Raw genomic sequence first — 15,138 nt, 5'->3', positions numbered from 1 at the left:
TCAGATATATGCAAAGTAGGCTTAGGGAACATTTGCACTAGCAGCAGTAATGATAAACTGTGATGATAAATCAACAACAGTGGAGCAGGAATCCATTTGACCTGTTTTCTGTCTAAGGGAGCAGCTAAGACAATGCATTATGTCATGTGTATCTCTTCTAGAGATTTCAAGGTGGCAAGCTTGGGTTATCCCAATTTATCTTCCCAACTGCCCTGTAAGGAACACTGAAAAGGAGTGGCTGTCACAAGTCACTGAGGAAGTTTCATACACAAGTGAGGAATGTGCACCCAGACCTTTTAATCCAAATCTTCACCCACTCTTATCTCCTGCAATAGAGTATTTTCACCCTCTCTTGTCTTTTCTTGTTGTTTAGCACCCAGAAACTTCATCATATTCAAGGGAGTGGGAAAACAGGCTTAATTTGTTGGCTGCATTGTCTGTGGTCAGCTTGGTTCTAATGGGAAATTGCGGGGCAGGGTGTGAGGATGTCCTTGCTTTATACAAAGACTTCTGGAGGGTGCTGGATATTCCAGCTCTCCTGTTAAGACTTGGATACAGAGCAAAACAAAAGAAAACAACAAAACACAAAAAAAGGAACAACCACCTTCCCAAACTACTGTATTTGGTCAAATGCAAATGTATTTGTTATTTATTCTAACTTAGACTATAGAAGAATGATACGTCTAAGCAAATGGTATCCAATTTGCACTTTACATCTTTTTATATTCCTGATGTCTGTGGTGAAATACGAGAAAAGAAATGAGGGAGTGGGCCATGGATGTTGTTTGGGTGTTCGCCCTTGCAGTGAAGAGCCATTTAAACTAATGGGCATGGTTTATTGATTTTCACAGGTCTGCTATATGACATAGTTCAAAACAACCATAAATGCTTCATGATACAAACTTATGCACTCTTACCTGGCAGCTGAGCTGATAAACTTGAAGCTGAATGGCACTGAGGGTGAATGATGGTCCTTGGGCCCAAGCATTGGGAAGGTGACCGGTTTTGCTAGTGGGTCAGCATGCTCCCAGGAGCAGCTGCATAGCTTGGGGAGCTCCTCAGCTTCCAACGATCACTGCAACCTTATGTAGCCTCTGATGCGAGGGTCACTTTTGCCTGGCTACAGCTGATTCACCAGCTATGACTGTTTCGTAGTCCCAGCACCACATGGTAACTTCTGGGATAGACTGCTGCAATACGTTTTCTGTTGAAGATGGCCCAGAAGCTGCAGCCCGGCAGGTGGCCCAATGAGGGTTCATGCCCGGCCAACCTTGGACGTGCTGTTCTGGCTTGCTGGTAAGCTACTGGGCCCGGCCTTGCCATTAGCAGGTAAGAGCCTAAACTGTCCGGGGTTGTCTACCAGGATATTGACCCCCCTGTGCACTGCGGTCATCAGGAGCGGCTCTGCTCGCTGCCCGCCCGCCATAAGAAGCCACGAGGCGGGGAGCGCAAGGGGGGTCTTGTTCAGTGGTGGCCCCTCTCCTATGCATCTCTCATCTGAACATGCACCAGAAGCACTTCTCCCCCCCCCCCGCGCGCCTTCAGGGGCCATGATGCGATAGTTCACAGTCCTGGTTATTTTGTCCCTTGGAGAGTGAGGTTTTGCTTTTCTTTTCTTTTTTACAAAACTTTGGCTTGGCGTATTTTTCTGAGGGGGGGTGCGCAAACACATTCCGTGCAACCAGTGCTTAAAACACTCCCACATGCCCCTAAGCGCTGACGGGTCCAGCTGCGTTATTCCCACTAAATGTCCGGGGTGGAATTAAACACATTCATAATCGGGAGAGGGGCGCGTGCTCAAAACTGCTCAACCCTTTCAAACAGCCGGACGCGCCGCCGCCTCTTTAACAAAATCGAACGAAACAAAACCTGCAGCGGCGGCAGCAGTAGCAGCAGCGCATGCGCGGGACGCCTCCATTGAAAACGAGCGCGCGCTAGCCACTCCGCCTCTTCCCGCTCCCTTTTCTGCGCAGGCGCGAGATTGGTTAACCCCTACTATTCCTTCCATCCCGCCACCAAAGGCGCGTGAGGGAAAGTCGAGTCCCTCGCAGTCGCCATATTAGTTGGGTTTTTAAAAAACCACCCCAATCAGGACGCATGCGCAGTAAGCGGCCGCCGCGGCGGCCAAAAGGGCAGGCGAGCCGCTTGGTTTGGCTGAGGGCGTGGCATAAAACGCCGGTCTCGCGGGCGTCAGGCGCCGTTCGTGCGTGCTTGCGTCAGGCTTCGCGGCGGCGGCGGCGTCTTTTTCCTCCTGCTGCTGCTGCTGCTGCTTCTGCGGAGCCTCCGGAGGAAAAGGGCGGTTGACGCCGAGCGAGGAGCTGCGCCCGGCCGAGAGGCGCTCCTTCCTGCCCAGCCGACCGGGTGAGTCCCACGCCCCCTCCCGGAGGGCCGGGTTGCCATGGGAACCGCTCCTCGCTGCCCTGGGGCGGGGGGCCTCGGGGGGGGCTGCCGCCCTCGCCCCTCCGGCGGCCCTCAGAGGAGCCGGGCTGGGAGGGTCGCCCAGGGGTCATCTAGTCCAGCCATCCCCAGAGGGGGTGCTGCCTTTCCCTCCCTCTCTCCTTGCCCAGGAACTAAAGGGGAGGCTGCTCCCCCCACCCCCCACCCCAGTGGCCATTGCGTCCCCTCGCCGGCCTTTCCGGGGGGGGGCCCTGCAGCCGAGTTGCGGGTCAGCTGCTGCTGCTGCTGCTGCTGCTGCTGCTGCTTCTGCTTCGCTGGGTCGTCTGCTGAGGTTGACCGCGCACTTTTCTCTTCCAGGGGGCTCGGCGCCAAGTGCAAGGTTCCTCTCCCCCCGCTCTTCGCAGGAGCCTTGTGAGATGGGGCTGCAAGGGGAAGGGGCTGCTGGGCGGGGGGCGGGGGAGCGGTGCAAGGTCAGTCAGCTACCAAGTCCCACCTGGGCGGAGTGGGCCCACGTGTCCTAAGTCTTCGTGTCTACACCTGGGCGCTCCAGGCCTAAACTCGCGGTTTGGGGATGGGACTGACTTACAGGGAAACTGCATTGAGGTCGCTGGGGCTGACACCCAAGCAAACCTGTACTGAATTCCACCGATACATACCCATGCACAAGCAGAATATCTGACTAGTAGAGCTGTTGCGTTAAGCACCTGTTCTTGGAAGGAAAGCCCATAGCATTCAGTGAGACTTATTCCTTGATACCCTGTGTTGCCTTGCTGGCTTCATAAGGATGTCATCATAAAAACAAGAGTTCATGTGTTTGTAATACAGCAATGCTTCAGAATTCCAGTAGATGGAAACCACAGGAGGTGGAGAGCGCTTTTATGCTAGAATCCTTCTTACAGGTTTCCCACCCTGGGCATCTGGTTGGCCACCGTGAGTAGAGGATGGTGGACTAGGTGAGCCTTTCACCTGATTCACCAAATTGTAGAGTTGAAGGGGACTCCTGACGGTCATCTAATGCAGCCTCCTGCAACGATTCAGCAGGCTCTTATGTTCACAATAGCTTCATTGTTAGCTGCACTAAGCTAGCACATTTTCAGATGCCCAGGGTTTTGTGTGTTATTCAGTTGTCCTTGCCCTGCACGGCCAGTTGGCTTCCCCCTTGTTGCCAATCTGAGTGTTAGGGCACAATGGTTTGCTTTAAGCTGCCCACCCATGTATGTTTACCTGGGAATAAGCCCTGAGATGTTCAGTGTAGTTTACTTTCTAGTAGATACTCAGGATTGCAGCTCTAATGAGTTTGTGGCGGAGGTGAGATGAATGTGGGACTTCCAGCTCTTAAAATGTGCCTGCTGTCTCTGCTGTAGAAGGGTTGGGAAGGGCTGCAGCTTTGCAGTATAGCTTCTGCTTTGTATGCAGAAAGTTCTAGGTTCAAGTCCCAACAACTCTGGGTATGATTGGGAAACATTCCATGTCTTTAGCACTGGATGGATGCTGCCAATCATTATAGACAGCACTGAGCTGCTAGATGCATCAAGGATCTAACTGTACAAAGCAGCTTTCCTATGCCTGCCATTACAAGTTATCCTATTGCTCTCTGCCAGCCAGCCACTATAGGAATGAGTGTTTAGAAACTGGTGCCTGAGTTTTTGTTGTTATTTTCCTCTTCCCTTCCCATCCTTCTTCCCTTGTATATCGCGTTTTTTTAAGATTCTAAGCCTGGAACTATGGACTGCCTTGTTTTGGTTGTATGTTAGCTGCTCTTTGACTAAAGATTGGGGTACAAATTCAATAATACATCCTCTCCTGGTTTCAGGCATAGTCTATTGGAAGTGCATTTATCTGTAAAAAAAAGGTACAGCAAGGAGTTTGGTGAGATGATGTTGCTATAGTAACATTTCTATCTGGGCACATAGTGTCCCATGTTGGTTGTGGACCAGGGGAGTTCTATGGAAATGAATTTTTCTGATCACCCTGCCTGTTTCTATTTTCATTTCAGTATTACTTTCCTGTAGCTATGGTGTGTTTGCAGAGCACTCAGGAGGAGAGAAAAGTACATTTCCTGAGATCTTGAAAAATATGTATGGATATGAATAGCTGCCCAGTAGGCAACATGAAACATACACATCCAGTTCCATATGAAAGTTCTTAATGTTCTCTGTAGCCTCTTCACATTTGGGTTTTGTTTCACTGGCCTTTGGTAGAAGACAAACACCTTTGGAGAGCTTTGACCAAGTGTCACCGATTCTCTGAACATTCTGAGTCTTGAGTAATTGTCTTGCTTCATCTTGAATAACTAAAAGCTCATTCCTTATGGGACCGACAGTAGTTGTCACTTGTATTAAATTCTCGTAATGTGTAAAACTTGAAAGGGGCTATTTATATAGAGAGATGTTTGGTTCCCAGGCCATCTCCTAAAACTTTAAAAAAATCAAGCTTTTGTCATCTGCCTCCACCTCCCCAAACCTCTGCAAGAAATTTCTTGGTTTGATAAGCACACAGGTATTGGTGAGAGCAATTAGAATGCTTGTACTATTCTGTCTTAACTTAGGTTCCGTCAAAATGTGACTATCCCATTAGAAGATGCCTTACTCAAACTGCCAGGGTGTACTATGTTGTGCTCAGCTGATGATCTTAGCTGGGTGGATTTAGCAAACAAATAATGGAAGGTAAAATATATTGTACCAACGCCATTTAGGGACTTCAAGGTTGAATTGTGCCTGACTGACAATGGAGAACAAGCACATATGTTGAAGAACTGGCACAGAGTGTGCCTGGCTAATGCCATTGTCAATTGTATGTACACAGCAGAAGTGGAAAAAGCACAGGTGCTTATTTGCCTGCTTTGGATATCTGTAGCGCTCTGGCTTGTGATTTGCGGCTCCCATTGTTGTTTCACCCAATAAATACACCCCAAGTGTTTGAGGCCCATTGCATATAATTGTTTTGGATGTGCAGATAAAAATTCTGCACATACTTGTGAAGATATAAAAGCATGCCAGTGGGCAATGTGTGTCTGCCAGCTTGTCTATCAAAAGGATGAACATGTTAGCTGGGATTGACCAAAGTTCCCTGTTGAGTGCACTGTAACAAAACTAGGGTTTCTGTTGCACAAATATCTTTAAGTGGCAACACAGTTTTAAAGTCTGCTATTTTTACATAGGGCTGGAAGCCTAAATCAATCTGACTTCCATTTACTGCTTTGAATCTGACTATTAATCTTTTCCTACAAACACACACACACAGCAGAATCCAGGTCAAGTTAAGCACTTCTATTCTCTATTTTCTAGTATTTTGTTACAGGGCTTTAAAGGGGAATGCCATAGTATTCACAGTTGGCACCATGGATGCTAACCCTTTTCAGACACATTCTTGGAGCATTAATTTGCAGTCCCAAAAATAATTTTGCCATTTATTCCATAGTTACTTTGTTCACATTTCTGAAAGCCAAGCATAAAGATTTCCAGTGATCAGTTTCAGAAATAATGCTAGTGCCACAATTTTTTTCAGTCCAAAAGCACCTGCTCATTTGCCTACATTCCTCTTTGTATGTTGCTACTGCATTACTTCTCAGTTGCAAGATCTCTTGCAAACCCAGGAAATCCTAAGCATGTTTTTGTTATAACGTAAATGTGAAGTATACCCAATCATACTAAAATGTTTGGTCGTTTTGAGACCTCTGAAGCCCTGTCCTCTTGGAGAAATGACAGGCTAGGACTTGACTCTAGCAGCTAAATGGAGCATGAAGACAAGCTCTTGAATTTCCCTCCTTTCCATGGCTTAGATGACATCACTGCTACTTTTCCTCCTGTACTTAATAAATAGCTTGCTTCTTGAAGCTTTTTTTGAGCCAGCCTTCCCCCCCCCCATGCCTTAGAAATGAGCCATTTAGAAAAATGCAGTGGGGCCACAAGAAGGGCTTAAGACACAATAGGCATTTATAGGGGGAAATGGTCACATTTCTGTCTTTGTTTGTACCCATAAAGCCATGCTATGGAGAAATAAAGCCTTGAATATTGTTTTGAAAGGAGGTGGGGTTCCCTCCCCAGTTTTATTCTGCTAAATACAGCATGGTAGTTATCAAACCTTCATAAAGAATCCACTAGAACATATTGGTGAGGCTTAAGGCCCTGATTCAGTAAACATACATGTTTAACTTGATTCCTGAGTAGTCTTGCAAGTAAGAAGTTAGGATTCTGGGTTGGCGAATTAAGTATCTTTGGAATGCATTTATAGGCAGTGGCAATCTTTAGTCTGAAACCATTGTGTTGCTACTGTTGATGTTTCTGGAAGAAACTGACCGAACCCAAAGGGTGCTCATCAATGGTTCCTCTTCATCCTGGAGAAGAGTGACTAGTGGGGTGCCACAGGGTTCTGTCTTGGGCCTGGTCTTATTCAACATCTTTATCAACGACTTGGATGATGGACTCAAGGGCATCCTGATCAAATTTGCAGATGACACCAAACTGGGAGGGGTGGCTAACACCCCAGAGGACAGGATCACACTTCAAAACGACCTTGACAGATTAGAGAACTGGGCAAAAACAAACAAGATGAACTTTAACAGGGAGAAATGTAAAGTATTGCACTTGGGCAAAAAAAATGAGAGGCACAAATACAAGATGGGTGACACCTCGCTTGAGAGCAGTACATGTGAAAAGGATCTAGGAGTCTTGGTTGACCACAAACTTGACATGAGCCAACAGTGTGACGCGGCAGCTAAAAAAGCCAATGCAATTCTGGGCTGCATCAATAGGAGTATAGCATCTAGATCAAGGGAAGTAATAGTGCCACTGTATTCTGCTCTGGTCAGACCACACCTGGAGTACTGTGTCCAGTTCTGGGCACCACAGTTCAAGAAGGACACTGACAAACTGGAACGTGTCCAGAGGAGGGCAACCAAAATGGTCAAAGGACTGGAAACGATGCCTTATGAGGAACGGCTAAGGGAGCTGGGCATGTTTAGCCTGGAGAAGAGGAGGTTAAGGGGTGATATGATAGCCATGTTCAAATATATATATATATATATTTATAAAGATATTTATTAAATTTTCCATTTTTTTACAAACAAAGAGAGAAAAACAGACATAAAAAGAAAAAAGTTAAAAACACATAAATTTCACAACTTATTTTCTCATATTTCCCTGACCTCCTCATACCCCCCCTTCTTGTATATCCAGTTCAAATTATTTGTGCAGCAAATCCATATCTCAAAGCATTACAGCATTACAAAGACAAAAAGAACACCTTGTTTTCTCTCCATCATCTTAGGCTATTATAACCTTAAATTCTTACTTATAAAAAGAAAACCATTTTATCATATTCCTTAATACCATTACAGCTAGAAACCACTTAGTTTCAATCCAACATCATTCAACATGCCTTAATTTTACAGTATTTTTGTAGATAGTCCTTAATTTTTTTCCAATCTTCTTCTGCCAACTCTTCTCCCTGGTCCCGGATTCTGCCAGTCATTTCTGCTAGTCCCATACAGTCTATCAGCTTCATCTGCCATTCTTCCAAAGTGGGCAATTCTTGCATCTTCCAATACTTTGCAATAAGTATTCTTGCTGCTGTTGTAGCGTACATAAAGAAAGTTCTATCCTTTTTTAACACCAACTGGTCAACCATGCCCAAGAGAAAAGCCTCTGGTTTCTTCGAGAAGGTATATTTAAATACCTTTTTCAATTCATTATAAATCATTTCCCAGAAAGCCTTAATCTTAGGGCACGTCCACCAAAGGTGAAAAAATGTACCTTCATTTTCTTTACATTTCCAACATTTGTTATCGGGCAAATGATAAATTTTTGCAAGCTTGACTGGGGTCATGTACCACCTATATATCATTTTCATAATATTCTCTCTTAAGGCATTACATGCCGTAAATTTCATACCAGTGTTCCACAACTGTTCCCAGTCAGCAAACATAATGTTATGTCCAACATCTTGTGCCCATTTAATCATGACAGATTTAACAGTCTCATCCTGAGTGTTCCATTTCAGCAGCAAGTTATACATTTTTGACAAAATCTTGGTTTTGGGTTCTAACAGTTCTGTTTCCAATTTTGATTTTTCCACCTGGAAGCCAACTTTCTTATCCAAATTGTATGCCTCCATTATCTGATAATAATGAAGCCAATCTCTCACTTTATCTTTTAATTTCTCAAAACTCAATTTGTCTCCTTCTTGTTCCAAAATTTCCCAATATTTCGGCCATTTGGCCTGCATATTGAGCTTTTTCTGAGCTTTTGCTTCCATCGGTGACAACTACCTTGGGGTTTTATTTTCAAGTAAGTCTTTATACCTTGTCCAAACATTGAACAATGCTCTTCTGACAATATGGTTTTTAAATGCTTTATGTGCTTTAACCTTGTCATACCACAAATATGCATGCCACCCAAAAACATTATTAAAACCTTCTAAATCCAAAATGTCTGTGTTCACAAGAAGCAGCCATTCTTTCAGCCAGCAAAATGCCGCTGATTCATAATAGAGTTTAAGGTCTGGCAGGGCAAATCCACCTTTGTCCTTTGCATCAGTTAATATTTTAAATTTTATTCTGGGCTTCTTGCCCTGCCAGACAAATCTAGAAATGTCTCTCTGCCACTTCTTGAAACAGTCCATTTTGTCCAAGATTTGCAATGATTGAAACAAAAATAACATTCTTGGCAATACATTCATCTTTATAACAGCAATTCGACCTAGCAAGGAAAGCTTCAAATTTGACCAAATTTCTAAATATTTTTTGACTTCCGTCCAGCATTTTTCATAGTTATCTTTAAACAGATTTCCATTTTTAGCTGTCATGTTAATCCCCAGGTATTTCACTTTCTTAACCACAGTCAGACCTGTTTCATTCTGAAACTTCTCTCTTTCCATCAATGTTAAATTTTTCTCTAAAACCTTAGTTTTTAGCTTATTCAATTTGAATCCTGCCACCTGACCAAACTCTTGAATTAATTCTAATACTCTTTTAGTACTAGATTCTGGCTCCTGTAACGTCAAAACTAGATCATCTGCAAATGCTCTCAATTTATACTGTTTGGCTCTGACCTGTATACCTTTAACCAATTGGTCCCTTCTAATCATATTCAGCAGGACCTCCAGGACCGATATAAAAAGCAATGGGGAAATTGGGCACCCCTGTCGTGTCCCTTTTTCTATCTTAAATTGTTCCGTAACCACATTATTTACAATTAGTTTAGCCTTTTGTTCAGAATATATTGCACCTATACCATTTTCAAAACCTTGACCTACCCCCATACCCTGTAAATTCTTTTTCATAAAACTCCAGGAAATAAAAATCAAAATGTTTATTCGGCTTTACGCCCATCATAAAGCACAACACACAAAACAAATCAAATAAAACAGCGGTCTCGTACAAGCCACAAGTAATATAACACAATTCACAGCTCACAAGGACAAATGTTGGCAATTCAAAAGAAAAATTTAAGATTAAGATTAAAAAAATTAGACACTACGCTAAAATCAATATCTGATGTCATTATCGAAAATTCTTATAGCTATCAATAATCAGCTAACATTCCATTCCGTCTCTTGTACGAGAGGACGGCTGTTAGGAATTTAGCAACCTGTAGGGTAATATAAGGATCCACATCTTGAAGAACCCAGGCAAGCTGTAGGTCTACTGGTTTGTCAGCCATAGGCTGGATTATGGAGTTTAGTATACTAGCACGAGCTGAACTGTACATAGGGCAGATAAACATAACATGATGTAGAGATTCAGATGTTTTCATTTCACAAGCACACATTGAAGGGACTTGGCCTTTAGTGAATCTATGTCTCAGCACGTTTGTTGGAAAAACATTGAACCTAGCTCTAATGAAGGCATATCGGTGAGATGCGGCCATAAGCGATGTTAAGTAGGACGGAGCACGGTAGATAGGGATTATGCTGAGATTTAACGGCGAGCAGGCTCCACCACCAGCTAAGAAATTTTGGTATAGCTCCGCATCATCCAGCCTTTGATTTATACACCTTTTTGCCACGTTTAGATCCAGTTTGAGCAATTCAGTGGGCGAGATCTCATAGGATAGCAATTTGGCATGGATTTTTCCTGACCACAAATTTGTGAAGTCATCCCGCCACATGCATTGAATGAGATAGTGGTTCGGGAGTTTATGCCATAGGGATATCCAATAAATCAAAACTCTCCTCCATAAAGCTAACTCCACTGAGGGGATCTTCATTTCTAAGCGAATAGCCGCATTACTTACGCATGTTGGTAGTTTTAGAAGTCGGCGTAAGAATTGGCTTTGAAGCGACTCTAAAGGTGAGAGGTTTGCAAAGGCAGCCCATAAAGGTGCAGCATAGGCCATTGTGGCCATCACTTTGATGCTATACACTTTCAAGGCCGCAGGGATGAATAAGGCCCCCTCAGAGTAGAAAAAACGGAGGAGGGAGTGTGTTAGGGCTTTTGTCTTGTTTTGAAGATATTCAACGTGCGCTTTCCACCCTAAATTATATTGAAAATAAATTCCTAAATATTTAAATTTATGAACTTGTTCGATTTTCGTGCCCTCCAATTTCCATGAATATAATTTTTGACTCCTTGAAAATATCAGTACTTTGGACTTGGTGTGGTTGATAGACAGATGATTAGAATGGCAATATGACACAAAAATCTTTAGTGCCCTCCTTAAACCCACTCTGGAGTAAGAGAGTAGTACCGCATCATCTGCGTAGAGAAGTAAAGGACAACGATAATCTGCTATACGGGGGGTGTGGATAAATTTTTTGTGAGTCGATTAATGGGTTCCTCATATCACTGATAAATAAGTTAAAAAGAAGTGGCGCTAAAATACAACCCTGGCGTACACCCTTATTTACTGGCACTGGGTTAGTTAGGTCTCCAGCAGGGGATACTCTTACCCTCGCCACGGACCCGGCATGAAGTTGGGAGATAAGCCACAGGAGCCTTCTATCTATTCCCCAGCAGGCAAGTTTATCCCATAGTAATTGCCTCGGAATACTACCAAACGCAGCTTTCAAATCTATGAAAGTTGCGCAAAGTTGGCCCCGTCGAGGTGTCGAGTATTTCCGGGCTAAGTGATAAAGGATAATTGCCTGGTCTGTTGTGGATCGGTTTAATCTAAATCCAGCTTGCTCATGCCCAATCCGGTCAGCCTCAACTGACCACTTCATCAACCTTGCCAGCAAAAAACGGGCATATATTTTCCCAATGGACGATAGCAGACTGATATTCCGGTAATTCCCTGGGTCACCGGGAGGGCCTTTTTTGTAGATAGGAATTATAATGGCCTCCTTCCACGTTCCTGGTATTAAGCCCGTGGCATTTATTGCGTCGAACATTTTAGCTAAAATCCCTGCCCACCATGCAGAATGTAGCTTTATAGCCTCAACAGGGACCAAATCTGGTCCAGGGGCCTTACCAGTTTTCAGCTCAGCTATCAATTCTAGGATTTCAGCAGGGTCGGTATTGGGCCAGACGGGAAGGGGATTAGAAGGTCTCCAGTGAGTGGCTGGAGCTTCTGCCACTGAGAAATATTTTCTCAGGAACTGCTCCCATGTAGGGGCCGGGATCACCGTTAAGGGGTATTTCGTGTTTCTTCCCTTTATTAAGGACCAAAATTTCCGGGAGTTATGAGATTTTGAGGCAGAAATTATAGTCTGCCAGCGATTTAAATGCGATTCCTGTTTGGCCGATTTCTGGGCCTGTTTGTATGCCTTTTTAGCCAGGGAATAAGATGGAGGTAAGGCCAGAGCGCCGGAAAGTTTATAGTCATTATATATTGTATGTAGATGGAGTCTGGCTAGTTTACAAGCAGAGTTGAACCAAGGGGCGCCAAATTTAAAATAATTGTTTTTAACTCCATAGGTTGGAGAAGTAAAAAAGCGAGTTAAAACTTCTATCAGGCAAGAAAAAAAATTCATACAGGTAATAGGATCACGCGGGACTATTCCTACGTCCGGCTGATCACCAGGAAACTTTTCTCGGATAAAATCCGTGTATCTATGGGCGAGGGCAGGGGACCACCTAATCCCCTTTGTTTTAGTGGACGGCTCCACAATCACCGGGATTGGGTGGGAGCGCTCGAGCAGCTGCCAGTCAACACGTAACTTGGTTGTCAGGGGAAGATGGTCACTAAATTGGGCATTATCAATTTTAAAAGAGGTGACATTCAAAAACAGATCCTGGGAAACCAATACATAGTCGAGAACACTGTTTGATTTTAACCCCAGGTGGGTGAACTCTCCTGGTATATCTGGAGGACACCTGCCATTTAGTATAATTAAATTAAGGCGTAAAGTCATCTGATAAAGCATCACTCCCGCCTTATTGACTTTTACATCCTTTGATATTCTAGTGGGGATATATACTAGATCGTAGGGTTGAGCTCCGGGGTCGACCCACCATTTAGACTTTATAAGAGCCTCCCGATTTGAGGCTATCCGAGCGTTAAAATCGCCTCCGGTAATGGAGGGGACATTAGGATATTTAAGATAACAGGAAAGTAAAAACCCTCTAGGGATTCCCATCTAGAAGTAAGATCAGCTGCTAACCCTCCCGGGGGAAATAGACATTTGTAACCAATAAAGAGAAGTTTCCACCAGAGATCAGTCCGGTAATAGCATAAGGCGGAAATGCGTGCACTAGTGAAAGTTTAGCCCGAAGTTTAAGGGAGATACCAATTGTAAGGCCACCTTTAGGGTGGCCACCATTCGTTGACGGGCTAGCAGGCAGACATACAAACTCAAAGCCATTTAACTCAATTTCCTCCTCCACCCAAGTTTCTTGTAATAGAATGATAAGAAAGGAATTAATATATTTTTGGAATTCTGGATCTGATTTTTTATTTTTCCATCCAGCAATGTTCCAACTTAATATTGAAGGCTGGGGTTTCCTCGTTCCTCCAATTGACTGTCATTCGGAAGGTTGGCTCGACTTTAATGCGGGAAGAGGGGAGCCAATAAAGAAATCAGTTATCTTCCTCTGATGAAAAACCTCTCGTAAAAGCTGAGTGGGAGGATTTACAAGGTTGTCTGACTGTTGAACTTGGCCACTCGATCTACTAGGAGTAGGACCTTGAGCAGGGGAGGACCCCTTTTCCAAAAGAGTTTGGTGGGCCACCCGGTGTGGTCCATTCTATCTCGTCAGAAGTTTGGTCTCTCTGTAGCCTGCTACTGGTCTTTTGGGCTACTTGATTTATGTGGCCTGTTGGATCTTCAATCAGTTCCGTCACTGGTCTTGCTGTTGAATCCATGATACTCCGCAAAGAGGGATAAGGCTGAGCGAGTGGGCTATTTGGGAAGGTTGGCAAAGGCACCTCTTCTCTTGATTGGTCAGTGCTATAAGAAGGTTCCAGGTCTGGCATCGATGAATGTGTAGAAGGGGATTTTTCCTGTTGTGTGCTGCTTTCTTCAGGTATGTTTATCAAGGGACGGTCATGTAAATCTATTAAGAGCATGGAGGGTTGTTCTGGTTGGAGGGAAGGACTGGTAGTTGCTTCTTGGGGTTGTATCTTATCCTCCATTACCAACATACATTTAGCATTAGATATTGCGAGATCCATATGAACTGGTTCTTCTAGGATGTCATGATCGCTGTACATGGGTATTCTGGTGCTGAGCCTCCTGATAAGTTGGGTTTTAAGCGATTCGAGCCTATTACCGTATTTTTCGCTCTATAACACGCACCTGACCATAACACGCACATCGTTTTTAGAGGAGGAAAACAAGGGAAAAAATATTCTGAATGAAACAGTGGACGTATCATTTTTGTGCTTCATGCTGTGGCCACAGACATGTGATCTGATGGTGAATTTGGGGTGACCCAATGCAAAAATCCTGAGAATCCCTGTGGATCCATGCTTTGTAACCACGTTTTTGCACCATTGCAGCCCCAGGCAACAGTGGGTGCGTGATTTTGGGGGGGGGCAGGCTGTAGCCATGGACATGCTATGTGCTCTGATGGTGAATTCTGGCTGACCCAATGCAAAGATCCTGAGGATCCATGTGGACCCATACTTTTTAACCACGTTTTTGCACCATTGCAGCCCCAGGCAACAGTGGGTGCGTGATTTTGGGGGGGGCAGGCTGTAGCCGTGGACATGCTGTGTGCTCTGATGGTGAATTTGGGGTGACCCAATGCAAAGATCCTGAGGATCCATGTGGATCCATGCTTTGTAACCACATTTTAAGTGGGGAGGGAAGGAAAAACACAGAAGGCTAAGAATGCAGGAGAGGGCTATAACGTGAGGAAAGGAAGGCAAAAGTTCCCCCCCACCCACCCACACAAGCCAGCCACTGTTTAAGGATTTCATCCTTTTAAATGGAAGAAAGCATATTTGAATGCTGTGTGTCTCCAAAAACAAAAAGCAGGAAGTCAAATCAGAATTTTAAGCCGAACCTGTAATCTCTCTTCCCTTCACAAACATTGTTCCCTCCGGAGCAGGGAGAGGATAGAAGGACGGACGCTCTGCTTTTCCCCTCTGCTTGCCTGGAGGGGAGGGGCTTCCCCTGCTCTTTGTTCCGTTTGAGCAAACACAGTAACGAAACAGAGAGGGCGGGCAGTAAGACCCTGAGGCAGAATGCAGGAAAGCTGCCACTTCCTCTCTTCAGGCTTCCCTTCTCCCTGAAGCGCGGTTTGATTTTTGCCTCATTTTTCGGCTCCAGGGACCACACATTCGCTCCATAACACGCACAGACATTTCCCCTTCCTTTTTAGGAGAAAAAATCTGCGTGTTATAGAGCGAAAAATAC

The 15,138-nt window shown here is 44.5% G+C and overlaps 1 protein-coding gene across 1 annotated transcript in view; it reads left to right on the top strand.

Moving 5' to 3' along the window:
* The first annotated feature begins 2,209 nt into the window (after window positions 1-2,209).
* The window catches only part of PHF6 (PHD finger protein 6), a 29,862-nt gene continuing 16,933 nt past the window's right edge, over window positions 2,210-15,138 (top strand). The window contains exon 1 of the mRNA XM_082207486.1: window positions 2,210-2,361. The gene's annotated coding sequence lies outside the window, so the exon portion shown is untranslated. The remainder of the gene's footprint in view (window positions 2,362-15,138) is intronic.

This window comes from Podarcis vaucheri (assembly GCF_965113315.1).
Source record: "Podarcis vaucheri genome assembly, chromosome: Z".
Classification (NCBI taxonomy): domain Eukaryota; kingdom Metazoa; phylum Chordata; class Lepidosauria; order Squamata; family Lacertidae; genus Podarcis; species Podarcis vaucheri.
Note: the sequence above shows the minus strand (reverse complement) of the source record. Positions and strands in the feature narration are given on the sequence as shown.